Source organism: Diadema setosum, chromosome 21 (assembly GCF_964275005.1).
Source record: "Diadema setosum chromosome 21, eeDiaSeto1, whole genome shotgun sequence".
NCBI lineage: Eukaryota > Metazoa > Echinodermata > Echinoidea > Diadematoida > Diadematidae > Diadema > Diadema setosum.
In genome coordinates, this window is record NC_092705.1 from 4,648,441 (window position 1) to 4,663,650 (window position 15,210).

The window sequence follows — 15,210 nt, forward strand, 5'->3', positions numbered from 1 at the left end:
TCGATTAGTAGTAGGTCCAACCCTACAGTGTATACTCTTTGGTATGGGTGTACTGATTTCACATCATAGTTATTATATGTCACTGAAAAACATCAGACACACATACAACACACACTCCCACACACATACAACACACCCACAACAAACACACACACTCACAACAAACACACACATATGCACACACGTATACACACCAAACCACATTTTTTTCAAATTCCAACACACACACACACAACACACACACAACACACACACGCACACACAAACACTTTTTTTAATTTTAAATTTTGACATGCACACACACACACACACACACACACACACACAGAGTACACAAAATACATGTCTTGAGTCCAGACCATGCATAACTCAAGGCACAGACAGCAGGAAGGAATGCAAAAACACTATTATACAGTATATCACTGTGGAGGCATCATATAATTAGTGCATGGTACACATATGGACAAATTATATGTGCGATTCTGTCTTAAATGTTGTTGTTTGTGGCACTGGTTTATTAGCCAGTAGGTAATCATTCACTGACAGTAAGCACAAATATTCAATGGTTATTCATTGAGTGCCTCATCATAGTATTTGAGGCATTTTGGGCTCCTAAACAAAGTTAATCATGTCAGCACAAGTGAGAGTGATAGGTATTAGTACGTGTGGTACCTTCGCGAATGCTCGACTTCTCGACCTCTTTGCTAATGGCAGCGGGTCGTTCAATTGGTCCCGCTTCTAATATGCGAGTGCGCGCTCTATAGAACCTCTTTAAGGAGAGACAACTGCTGCTCTCCTTTGAAGTCATGCGCGCCACCGCCGAGAAGATTATGGTAATGGATTATATGCGTTCAACTACAGGTGTTACCCATGTGCTTTAGAGAGCATCAATAATCGGGACTAGCGCTCTCACATGTTAGAAATAAAAATTTTACTTGCCCCTACTGCAATTCGCTCTCTCTTTCAATGTGATGGCAACAATGAATGTGTGTACCTTGAAGTGGAGCAGCGAATCAAAATGCAGTGTAAAACTGACAATTTTAACAGCAAATAGTTTAAAAGCACGCTGGAACACGCTTTAGCGGAGTACTTATTTGAAAGATCAAAATAATATCCCAGATTAAAAGATAGAAAACTAACATAGTGTATGCGGAAATAATTGGGTTTTTAAGAGGGCCTAATTTTCATTTCATTTCGATTTGCGCATTACAAAGAAACTAGAAATACATGTTTATAATATTGAATTCTTTCCTAAACTATTCTAAATCAATTCCAGTATTTCATTTAAGATTTTATGGTGAAATAAAGCTTGTATAGGCCCTAGATTTCTAGTTGTAATTCAACAAAAGGTGAAATGCATTCTTCGTCTCCGAACTTCGTCTTGCAACTAAAGCGGTGCTGAGCATGACTTCAAAGAGTAGTGGAATGCTAGACATCCCATTGTAACGCCTTGAACCCAAACATGTGTTTGCATGAATTACAAAGAGATGCCACTCCATCTCTGTAACACCTCTCTGGTTGATCCAACTTGCTAGTAATAGTACGTCTGTAGTATGATGAGTAAAGATTTAGTTCAAGATAGAACTACAGTAAGGGTACCAGTTTTCGACACTTTAGCACATTTCCTTGCTTACCATCAATACTGCACCGTTTTACCTCGGAATTTCGATATGAAGTTGAGCTACAAAGGCCAATAATAATATGCCTTGAACGAATTTCAATTTGAATGCGCTCCTGTTCAATTTTAAGCGATTTCCGTCACGCCGTCGCTGGCATCAGATTTCGACACCCAGCATCATTTTTCGACACAATCACTAGCGCGCATCACGCATAAATCACATGGCGCGTACAGTACGCGTACACTGCATTGTGGACGCAAACCAGCAAAGTACCGGCGCAAGACCTTGTTGTTTCCTCTGTAACGTGTCTTACTATGGGAATGTCGAAATCTGGTGCCACATTCTCAAAGCCAACTCTTTCTACAAGTTTGCTCATTTATCACGAATTTAGTTATGAAATTACTAAAGACGATTATGAAATCAAACGTCAGGATTTGGCAAACAAACTGATACTAAAGTAAGATAATCGGCATGGGTGAATTTCATTTTACGGCGATTTTTACAAAATGCGTCATATTGTGTGAACCCCTGAAAATGGCCGACATCAAAATTTCTGCTGACACTGTGTTGCTTTTCTCCTAAATATTCTACCGTCGGATTATGATGACAAGTGACAAACGGTGTTTATATAAGACTAGAAATGTGATTGATAACTTGGTTGATTGTTGAAGTCAGACGTTTGTACTGAGTATAAAATTTAATAACAATTATCTGCTGGGTGTCGAAATCTGGGTCCTGTCGAAAACTGGTGCACTAACGGTACAAGCAACTTTACCTAGTAGAATATGTTGTAGGGTCTAAATGTAAAACCTACATAGCCCCTTAACCTTGGCCTTACTGACAAAAAAAAAAAAAAAAAAAGATTATAATGGAATAAATGTGAGGCCAACAAACACAGACATATTCCATCGCATCGGTCAGAAACTGAGCTCAGAAAGCAAATTGAATGGTGGATTGGAAGGCCTATAGCCTATACACATAGCTGTGTAGCCATGCCAAGTGATTTCTCTGGAGTCTATAGGCCTAGGCACCCTATGCATTCTAACATAGTTAAAATTTACACATTCTAGATCTTTATTGGCCTGGGCCTATGGGGATCTAGAACAGCTCTAACTCGAATACGTGTATTGTGTACTAGCTGTAGGCCCTAACCCCTACTCTTTCCTGGATATGCTGGACCAGGTGGAATTTATTGCAGTGATCTAAAACTCGAATCTGTAAGTCCATGGCATGAATCCAACTCCAGGGAGGGTAGAAGGCATGCATGTTTAAATTTTTTAGAACAGCACTCATGACAGTAATAGTAACCAAACAGTGAGACTTTGATTGAAGTGAAGACTGATGATTTAACTGGTTAGTAGGGTTTAGAGACGCTTAGAGACATTTTATGTAATAACGCGCTATATAAATATTGTGAATTATTATTATTATTATTAGTAGTAGACTTCTACTAGCAACTAGGCCTACTAACATTAGTACTAAGTTTACTAAAGGTCTAAGTGTAGTCTACTAGCAGTGGGCCTAGATCTATAGGTCTAGTAGTATAAAGGAGTATCACACCAAGGAGGTATCGCACCTCCTGTCTTCATGACTCTTCAGAAAAGTCTCAGTCTTAATATTTTTTTATTGCAATTTTGAAGGAATTGACTCATGAATGTTTTCCTCCATTTGATACATTGTTAGTCTTAATTGGCAATTACTAATTCAGAACTTTCCAAATTCAAAATTCTAGCCCATATCAAGTCACACTCATGAATTTAGCTTTCTCATTTGGGTAAGTCGCTTAACATTAATTATGCTACATTTGTAAGTGAATTTTCTGATGAATGACACCTATGCTAAATTTTAATCAATCAAAATGGCGCAGGTACTTTCAGGTGAGGGTCAACTTAAAGTGAGGGGTTAAAGCCTAGGGCTTGGAATTCCATTCTGCTGAGATCACATGACACATTTATATTTAGGACTATGGTGTATTGATAAACTAATAAATGCCCTTGGGCATTCAGTTGAGCAAATTATTACCAAGTATATTTTCATTTGTTATACCATGAAATTTTTATTCTACACTGTATCATACATCCAGATTTCCACTCAAAGATCAGGATCTTCTGAGAAGATGGATTTTCAAAGTCAACAGAGCAGATTTCCACCCATCAGAGTACCATGTTCTCTGCAGTGAGCACTTCTTGAATGCAGATTATGTTAATGGTAAGATGCAATAAATGATTGGTTAATCTGAAGATATCTCATAATCAATAGAATCCTTCGGAAACTCCTGAATTTGTTTCATTAAGCTACAGACAGAAGCTTTGTCTGCTTTACGATTTTGTGTACTTTTGCTTGTTTGAAGTCTGAACTACAAGCTGTACATCTGATTGTACAGTGTGTTTTCATAATGGTGTGACTGTCCTTTTAGTTTTATAGTGTTTTTGATAGAGTGTATGATTGATAACTGAGACCCTACCTGCAAAAATTAAATGTTAAAAGCATCATTCAATGCTGATAAGAGCTTCCGAGTGAGACTGTATGAGCCACATATATCATGGGTAGGCATTTTAGGGATTGGGGTGATGCCTGGCTACTTTGTGGCAAATATTGCATCTATGCATCAGTCCATAGTAGTTCAATACAGGGCGCTTGTTAAAGATTCTGCCAAATAGAATGAGCTCCATTTACTGTGGTGTCTCAGCTGTGTGTACCTAGTACCTATTTCAGTGCTGCTTGATACATATCACTGAGCACTACTTGATACAGTGCCAAAAATTCTGATGCTCTAGATTTGTACTTACAATGCTCACAATACGAGGTGCCTTTATGCAAAGGTTTGACCACAAATTAGAATAGACGGCCGTAAAGGTCCTCAAAATTGGTTACAGCTCATTATTCTGAAGGTTCTTTATATAGTCCGAAGGTTCGTTATTCCGAAGATTCGTTATTCCGAAGGTTCGTCAATCCTTAAATGTGATGAGGTTTGTTATTCCGAAGTTTCATTAATCCGAAAATGAAATAAGGTTCGTTATTCCAAAGGTTCGTTAATCCAAAAATGAAACAAAGCTCGTTACTCCGAAGGTTCGTTGCAGACCCTATATCATTTCGGATCAACGAACCTTCGGAATAACAAACCCTATTTCATTTTTGGATTAATGAACCTTCGGAAGAATGAACCCTATTTCATTTTCGGATAAACGAGCCTTCGGAATAGCGAACCCTATTTCATCTTCGCATTTAACGAACATTCAGAATAACAAACCTTCGGAATAACGCCACAAATGTTCGGATTAACGAACCCTTTTTCATTTTCGGATTAACAAACCTCTAGGTATAGGGAATTTGTGTGTTTCGGATTAACGAACCTTCGGAATAACAAACCTTCGGAATAACGAACAGCACCCTCAAAATCATCAGATTACAATGTAACAGCATCATATGCAATTTGGGACAGTGGCAGTATCATTTATGAAGTGACCTATTGATGCATAATTATCGATGCAACTTCTTTTTAGCAAGTTTTATTTGAATCTTCTTGCCCATGTTGTTGCTGGTATGCTGCATGTACAGTATAACATGTTGGGAGTTTTCATAGCAAAACAAACTTCCTTCGTTCATCCTGTAATGTATTCTTGTGCACATTTGAGACCAAAGTCATCTTAACATGTTGAATTTTGCTGTATATGACTGAGCAATGCAACACATGAAGAAGAATGACTTAAAGGATTAAGAATCTAATCTCAGATTCCTTTTTTTTTTCACTTTACAGTACGTAGAAACTTTAAAAATGAATTAATTCCTTTTTGTTTTTCACAGGTATTCATCCCAGAGAAAAGACTGTCGCCAAACCATCACTCCTCCCTAAAGCCGTTCCAAGTATTTTCCCTCAACACCTTACTCACAAACAAAAGAAGGATTCAGTTCGAAAACTTCCAGCTAAGCGGAGCCTACCAAATGATAATGAGTGCAGTCCCAAGAACACCACCCCAAGTCTACCATCCAAAAGATTCAAACACCACAAGGACCATCCCTATTCTTTGTCCATCAAGTCCCTGGAGAAGAAACTTTGTACTTCACAAGACAAATTAGCCATCACAAGAAGTAAACTGAAAACATCAAGAAAGCAACTGTACTGCCGTGAAAAGAAAATTTCCAAATTATTGGACAAAGTCAAGGACAAAGAATGGATCAGCCAAGGGCAGCTTGATTTGTTGAAGTTGAACTTTGGTGAAAAAACATTTCAACTCATCGAGAAAGAAATCCAAAGCATGAAAAAAAACAAGCAAGCAGTCAGGTACTCAGACGAAGTTAAGAAGTTTGCCATCACTCTGCACTTCTATAGCGCTCAAGCATATAATTATCTGAGACAATATCTGCAACTTCCCCATCCCAACACAATTCGGAAATGGGCTGCAAGCGTTGACTGCAATCCTGGATTTCTGACAGAGGTTCTCAACCACCTGAAGGAGAAGGTACACAATGAGGAGCACATGAGAAACTGTATTATCATGCTTGACGCGATGTCGATAAAGAAGGAGGTAGTGTACGATCCTGAACACATGTCGTACTCTGGGTTCGTTGACTGCGGTAACTCCATACCAACAAGTGAAGACCATCTAGCTACAGAAGCGTTGGTACATTTTATGGTGGTAGGTCTTACCGGACACTGGAAGTATCCAGTGGCATATTGTCTTGTGGACCATTTGAGTGGAAGCATCCAGGCTGAGATCATCAAGAATCTGATTTGTGCCTTGACCGATTGTGGCATGAAAGTTCATGGTGTTTGTTGTGATGGCTCATATGCCAATCAAGCTACAGCGGCCAGTCTAGGATGTGTATTGGATCCAGTAACCATGAATGCAAGCTTCAAGCATCCTCAAGAAGATGAACAAGTGCACTTTATCTTTGATGCTAGTCACCTGATTAAGTTGGTGAGGAGTTGCTTCGCCACCTTGGGGATGATGTACCATGATGGGAAGAAAATATCATGGGAGTACATTGAAAAGCTTCAGCAATTGCAAGAAACAGATAATCTTCACCTAGCCAACAAGTTGAAGATCAAGCATATAAAACATAAGATGAATGTGAAGCTTGCTGTCCAAGTACTAAGTGCCTCTGTAGCTGATGCTATTGATTTTTACAGGGAGGACCTACATCATCCTGACTTTGCAGGGAGTGAATCTACCACAGATTTTATCAGAAGGATGGATAAGTTGTTTGACCTGTTGAACTCCAAGAGCAATGCTGCAAAAGGGTCCAAAAAGCCATTCAACGCTGAGAATTATGAAAGCCGAAAGGCTTGGCTTCTGGAAACCAAAGAGTACATTGTGAAACTGAAGGACACAACAGGACAACCCCTCTGCTATGGCAAGAGAAAGACAGCATGGGTAGGCTTCTTGGCAACCATTGACTCCATGCTGAGTATCACAAAAGAACTTCTGAGTGGCCATCATCCTTTCAGGTATGTTCTGACGTAAAAGATGTCCCAAGATCATGTTGAAATGCTGTTCAGTAGGATCAGGAGGAGAAATGGATGGTACAACAATCCAAACTATCTTCAGTTCAAATGGTCTCTGAGAGCAATCTTGCAGAAAAACTTAATAATGTCTTCAGAGAGGGCTAACATATCAGTAGAAGAGCCTGTGAACAGACTGTTTGTCAGGAAGCAATCTGCAGCAGCCCTTCGCAATGACGAAGATTTGGAACAGTTTGCCGAGTTGCTGGTAAAACCATCTGAGTATCATGACTATGCACTGCACTACATGGCAGGTGCCATCACTCGTAAAACTCTGAAACATTGCAAGTGCACTCCATGCTCCTTAGCTCTCCACAAGAATACTCATCCTGACCCTTCTGCAAACTATGGTGCTCTTCAGGACCCGAACGCAGACTTCGGTGCTTTCAAGGAGAAAAGACAGGGGTGGACTTCTTGAACCAAGGGATGACATCTTCACCATTGTCAGAACAGCCGACAAAATTCTCAGGTTAGTGCCCAATCAAATTGTCAAGCACCGTGATTAATTATAAGTTTACATGTTCTTGCTAATATCTTTGATTTTAACTACTTTTTTGTTTCATATTTCCATATTGTCATGTACCTTGATTGGTTATAAGTTATACAGCCTGTATGTGTTCTTACTAATCTACTGTGATATTTACTATTTTTATGTTTTATGTTTCTGCACATGCAGGTGACAGTTTTTGCATCTTGAGTCAAAGCAGCCAACAGTTTTAGCAGTTTGATTCTCTTTGCCTGTATGTTCATTCCAGATGATTTACATTACATGCCATATGCATACAAAGGATTAATTCTTTATGAAGATGTTTAACTAATTGTTCAGGACTGTTTCCATTCACTCTCAAGCTGTACTTCTTGTCAAAGCTTTGGTTTAATATGCATGGTAAGCTTTTGCATTTTACTACTTTGTTCATAGATGGTTGATTAAACATGAACCATTCAGAAACACTTTGCGGAGATGCTTACATTCCTTACAGTTTGTCAATGCCTTGTTTAAGTCTAAATGACTTGGCTATTTTGTTTCATCATAATAGGGGCAGGGCCTCTGGCCTTCCTTCAGATTTCGGTCCTGCAGGGGCCAAGTGCCTCTAAAATTTGCACACATCAAGTTTGCATAGCAAAGCTTGTTGTGGGGGGAGCCACACCCCCCAATCTAGTTAGGATTGTTGAAATTACTGGTGGCAGGTCTTCTGTATCTACAAAATTTGGTATCAAAAGCATGAATTCTTTAACTTCATAAAATGCATTGACCTAGTTGTATTTTAGTTTGAAATCTATTCATGCCAGTGCAGCAATGAGTTATATCTTGAAGTACTCATCCACAGTTTTATGAAATGACTTGGATTTGTTGTATATATATATCTCTGTATGTATGTGTATGAATAATGTATTCTATTGTTTTGGTTTCTCCCTTGTCAGTGTTCTTAATTATCTATGATAATACATATGCACATTGAGCACAAACTGAGTATAGAAAAATATGTTTTGTACCTCTCTTATTTCACCATACAGAGAAACAATAAGCTGCCAAAAGAACCCTCTGCAACTGTCCAAAAATGTGCTGCAAGAGGTCCAGCAAGGATTTGTGTCAACAACAAAGTAGACTGTCTTCAAGGACCTTGAGCAGCATTTTTTGAGCAGTACCTAGATGATGAAGATGACCATTGCCAGCAACTCATCAAATACATCACTGACATGTTCATCAAAGTAATGGGTCATCGCTATGGACGGGTGTTTACGGAACATCTTGTGAAGCAAAACAAACCCTCAAATCGTCACAGATTTACCAAGCAAATTCTTTTTGTTGGACAGTAAGGCTACATGTAGGTTATCAACATAACTATTTACTGTCTGTACAGATAGTAATCAATATTTGTGACCGTACATTACAAAACCAACAGAAAATTGCACGCCCTGATTTTACGTTATGACTCAAAATAGGTTAAATGGGTCAGCCTAGTCAATCTTAGTTTGTTTTGCTTTTTTATATTTTCTGAAAGAGCAATTCTTGCACATAATCATAAAGTTTGGGATCATAAAACGTATGGAAATTGTGTTCTTTGCCATTTTCCAAGATCACCTTTTGGTAGAATAGTGTGATTAGGTATGTCTTAGAGGTCCCTTTTCATTTGTTAAAAACCCTTCATACACTCTTCACTTTCAACTCTAATAATTTTTGAATGACTGATGTTTCTGCTTTTAAAGTTAGCACATGTATGTATTAGTCATATATAAAATGTGCTAATAGAGTTTGTCAGCTTAATCTGATAATCCCTTCATTGCAGTTGCTTTGGAGTTTTACGTCATGCTTTTTGTCCCATTCATTGCACAGAGGGCGGCTTGTTAAGATTAACCGCTTGAACAGACCCTGAACTTCAAAGCCTCTTTTCACAGTAAGACTTTCCAGAGTGTCTACTTTCTTTCCATGATTTAGATAGGTTAAGAAAGTTCATTTGTATTGAGTTATATGTCAATTTATAGTTTAAGAGTCTGTTCATTTAAAATCTGCCTTTGACTAGAAATCCATGTCTGGCGACTTTTTGGTGGTTTTTTGATGCAGGGTCACATTTCATCCGGTATTAAGAGGAAGTGTGAACAGTTTCTTGTGCAGTTAGGTGATTGGAACTTCAGTTTGCATTTGCTACACACAGGGCTCCACAAATTGTTGTTTGATATTGAATAGTTTGTCGTGATGTCCTGGTCAACCATGAATGTACTTTGAGCAATTAGAGAGCTGTACAGAAACTTGTGTGTCATTATGCTGCCAGAGAGTCAGCAGTGCTTATATCAGAAGATATTTTACAAGTCTTTGATCGAAAGAAGACATGATATGCGTAAATTTTCATGTATGGTTATTTGCTAGTTTCATTGCAGGCAGCTAATCAGATACATCAGTGATATATATACACCTCAAATGAATTGGTCAGTGCCATGGACAAGTGTTTTCTGAACGTTTTGTGAAGCAAAACAGACGTTCAAATAGCCATAAATTTGCCATGCAAATCCTTATTTTTATTTTTTTATTATTTTTTTAAATCTTTTTTTACTGGAGAGCAGAGCTAGGTTTAGATGCGAAAAACTGTTGTTTTTGATGATCTACATAACTTTTTAATGTCTGTTTGAACACTAATAAGTATTTCCTCAAGTATGTAGAGAAAGTGTGAACAATTTCTTATGCAGTTAGGTGATTGAAAAATCTATTTTTGTATTTAAATAATGTTTCTTAAAGGAAAGGAAAGGAGATTTCCAAAAATGGACACTTCACGTATTTGTTATAAACAGTACTAAGTACACACTGTACAAACTTTGCCTTTCAGTTTGCATTTGCTACACACAGGGCTACGTCTCATTATTGAATTTTGTCATTATGTCATGTTTAACATGTATGTACTTTGAAAAATCAGATACATGTAGTTGTACAAAACTGTGTTTGTCACTATGCTGCCAGACGGTCGGCAGTGCTTTTATCAAAAAATATTTGTTAAGTCTTTGATCGAAGGAAGACATGATACATGTACAATTCATTATATGGTTTTGACTAGTTGTCATTGCTAGCAGCTTATTAGATACAGATCAGATTCGTTTCTCCAGTTGTTACTTTATCTGAGGTGATTACGTTTCAGTTGAGTTGATATGCAATCAACTGTAAATCCTCCAAGGTGATAGTGTACTGTATCCAGTAGTGTTTTTGCACTCCTTCCTGCTGTCTTTGCCTTGAGTTATCCATGGTCTGGACTCAAGACATGCATTGTGTGTGTGTGTGTGTGTGTGTGTGTGTGTGTGTGTGTATTTTAGGAGTGTATTTTGCATTGGATATTAAGGTCAGAGAAGAAATGAATTATAAAGAGATACTGAGTAAGACTTTTGGGATGGTGGAGACAAAGAGATTTGACTGTAATGGGAAAAATATTTTTGCTCAAAACATATGCTTTGTCTAAATTATATTATGTATCTTCATCAATAGAGGTTCCAAAGTGGGTAGTGGCAGATATCAATAAAATTTGTTTTGAATTTATATGGAATGGTAAAGATCGAATTAAAAGGGTTATTTGTTATCAGGATTATAGTGAGGGCGGTCTTAGAATGACAAATTTTGAATTGTTTGTTAAGAGTCAACGAATTATGTGGTTGAAGCGATTGTTATATGGTGAGAAGCTCATGGGATGGAAACTTTTTTTTTGATTATATTTTTAGGACTGCGGGAGGAAGATTCATATTTTTGTGCAATTATGATATACGATTTCTAAAGTTTAATGTACCATTGTTTTATTTAGAAATTTTGAGGGCATGGCAAGAAATGGAGAATAACCGGAATTATCAAGAAGGCAAGATTAATCCAATTTTTTTTTAATAATAAGGATTATTTGTGTAAAGGGAAAATGTTTTTTTGTGAAAATTTATATAGGAAGAATATTTATTTAGTGAAGCAAATTTTGGAAAAAGATCGTATGAGATCAGCAGTATATTTTCACAGGTTAGGATTAGATAGTGAAAATATAGTTAAAGTTTGGGAAATAGGGGAGGTTGTTGTAAGAAGCCAGAAATTTGAGGGAAATATATATGATTTTTATTCTGTTGATAAAGAGGAATATAATATTTCTTTGAAAATTTTTGAGAATGTAATTTTATTGAAAGATGTTTCATTTAGAAAGGTGTATGAACTCTTTGTTACAAATTTCCAGCAATTGTATGTTTTACGAATGAAAGATGGCCAAAATGATTACTTGTTTTCGAAAAAGGAAATTACACATATATTTTTAAGACCAAGAATGACAACACTTCTAACAAAACTTAGGGAATTTCAGTATAAATTATTACATGGAGTTGTTTATACAAAGGAAAATCTTTTTGAGTTTGGTTTCGTTGCAAATAACCGGTGTTCTTTTTGTGAGCAATCGGTAGAAACATATAAACATTCATTTTGGGATTGTGTGTATGTTAAGAATTTGTGGCAGGAAGTGATAGATAGGTTTGAGATGGCAGATCTTCCAAATATAGAGTGGAGAGACGTTCATTTTGGTGTTACGGGAAGGGATCCAAAAGTAAAATTTTATAATACAATAATTTTTATTTTGAAATATATCATTTTTAGATCTAGGTCAGAGGGAAAAATTCCTACTTTGGAGGAAATTTGTAAAAGAATAATAAGTTTTCGGGATGAAGAAAAAGAAATTGCTATAAAAAGAAATAAGTTGGGATTACATTTGCTGAAATGGGAAAATGTTTCTGAAACGAGAGCTTAAGTATTGTTTTGTTTTCTTTTTCTTTTTATTAGGACAGTGTAGTTATCAGTGGTGAAGGCAATATACTGTGTCATTGGCCACGCGCGGGGAGGGATAAGTTTTTGGTGGTGTAAAAGTTATAGGATTTTGTCCGCAGCTAGGAGTTTGATGAGTTTTGTTTGGTGAATTTGAATGGGTATTTGGAGCGGTATTTGGGTGCGGGCGGACGATGCTTTTCTGCATACGGCCATTACACGCTTGTATGTTGTATGTATCAATCAACATTTGAAAGTCGTTTTCATTAGGAAGGAAGGTGGTATCGCTTCGGGTGTGTTTTGTGTGTGGGGTGTATGTGTGTATGTGCGTTTTTGGTGTTGGTGTGTATGTATGTTGGTGTTTGGGGTGTATGTGTGTGGTGGTTGTGGATGTATGTGTTTGGGGTTGTGGTGGGGGTGTGGAATAGGTTTGAGTGCATCGGGGTTGGTGGGGATGGGGATTTGATTTTCAATGAAATGATTTCATTCTAGTTTTGTATAACGTATTTTTGTTGCTTTTTTATGTATAAACCCTTGTGTATATATATACCCTTACATACTCGATTTATAATCGAGTTGTTATGTTGAAGAGAGATGATTGGCAGTATAAGTGTACCATAGTCAAAGATACATATACATATACATTTTTTTTTGTACATGTCAATACTTTCTCGTGAAGAAATGGTCAGTAGGATTGATTTATAATCGAGTTGTTATGTTTGAAGGGAGATGATGGGCAGTATAAGTTGGTAATGGATTTGTCTTTTGAATGGCATTTGTACCGTTTTTATGTTCATGTTACACCCAGAATGGGTTGATTTATGATTGATTTGAATGAAATCAATAAAATATCATTGAAAAAAAAAAAAGTGTGTGTGTGTGTGTGTGTGTGTGTGTGTTGAAATTGAAAAACACACAAAAAAAGTGTTTGTGTGTGTGTGTTGTGTGTGTGTGTTGGAATTTGAAAAAAATGTGGTTTGGTGTGTACGTGTATGTGCGTATGTGTGTGTTTGTTGTGGGTGTGTGGGTGTGTGTGGGAGTGTGTGTTGTATGTGTATCTGATGTTTCTAAGTGACATATATTATGTGAAATCGGTACTCCATATCAAAGAGTATACTTTCTGCAATTTTTATTGAAGTATGAATGCATGTTTGGCAATTTTGACTTCATGTTAAGGCACATATTTGACACATTAGAGCAAGTCCTTTTTTCATCAAAACACGTATACTGTGTTGAGAATGTATCTCTCTTATAAAATCCGGAGGCATATGGACAAATATTGATTTTCCTTAAAATTAGAATGATTTTTCCAACCCAACCCCATCTTTGAAGCTGTACTTTACGTGTATTACTATAGGCACTTCCGGGTTCAGGCTTCTGGTTGTCGACCTCTTTCGTGCGCGCGCGCCACTGTTCAATTGGCCCCGTTTTCATTTGTACGCACTGAATGGTGAGCACTTACTCTATTACATATAGAACCTCTTTGGATCGACTCCAAAGAGGTTCTATATGTACAATGTACTAGTAATAGAGTGCGCGCTCGCATAATAGAAGCGGCCAATTGCTGCTTGTTTCTGCACCCCACCCCCCACATACCTTGTGTCCAGCAAGTGCTTATTACAAATGTACCTCCGCCAAGGGAGGAGGTTATGTCTTTGTTACCGTTGGTTTGTGTGTTTGTTGGTCCCTGTGGAAAATAGCTCAAAAAGTAGTTAACGGATTTGGATGAAACTTACAGGAAAGGTTGAGATTGACACAAGTAACAAACGATTAAATTTTGGTAGTAATCCAAGACTTTTTGAGGAATTCATGAAGGATTTTTGATATTTTGGCAGGTATTATAGGGTCAATGAACTTGGGGTTCAGGCTGCGCGTATTTGAGGTTTGCATGCGCGCGCGCACTAAAGTGCGTGCTCTATAGTTTCTGCTAGGGTGAGGCACGCCGTGCAGCTGAGGGTTTATGACGTAAAAAAGGCTTCCGTCCGTCCGTAATGAATTTTGTGGACAGGGTAACTATCAAAACCTTTTGAGGTATCCTAATGAAACTTGGCATGTATGTGTATTAGGGGGTGAAGTTGTGCCTATCAACTTTTGGGTGCACATGCTCAAGGTCAAAGGTCAAAAGGCCAAGGTCAAATACATAAAATTTCACTATTTCCATCATATCTATGCAATGCCTGAAGATATTTTCTTGAAACTTAGTGTAGACATGTATTACCCAATTAAGATTCTCTGGTGAAAGTTTGGGTCATGAGGTCAAAGGTCAAAGGTCAAAAGGTCAAGTAAAAATATTAAAACTTTACCTTTTTTCTCTGTACCTTGGAAATTGTTCAAGGTATCTTCATGGAACATAGTATATATACATGTACTGACTGGCAGTGATTATCTAGCGAATTTAGGGTTCATGGGGTCAAAGTTCAGGGGTCAAAGGTCAAGGACAACACTTCAAAATTTTACTATTTCCCTCATGTTTATGCAATGCCAGCAGGATTATTTTTTTTGTAACACTTGGTGTATCCATGTATAACCTAATAGAGATTCTCTGGAAAGTTTTTTTTTTTCTTTTGTTTTTGCCTCAAAGGTCAAAAGGTCAAAGATCAAGTGAAAGTGCTGAACTAAGTTTTTCCTCCATATCTCGGAAGTGGCTCAAGTTATCTTGAAATGTACTACATATTTATGCATGTTCTGCCTGACAGCTAGTTATTATCTTATGAATTTTAGGGTCAAAGGCCAGATGAAAATGGTAACAATTTACTATTCAATACTGAAATTGCACTTTTTCTCCATACCTTAAAAATTGCTCAATGCATAAACGTATGAATGGGTCA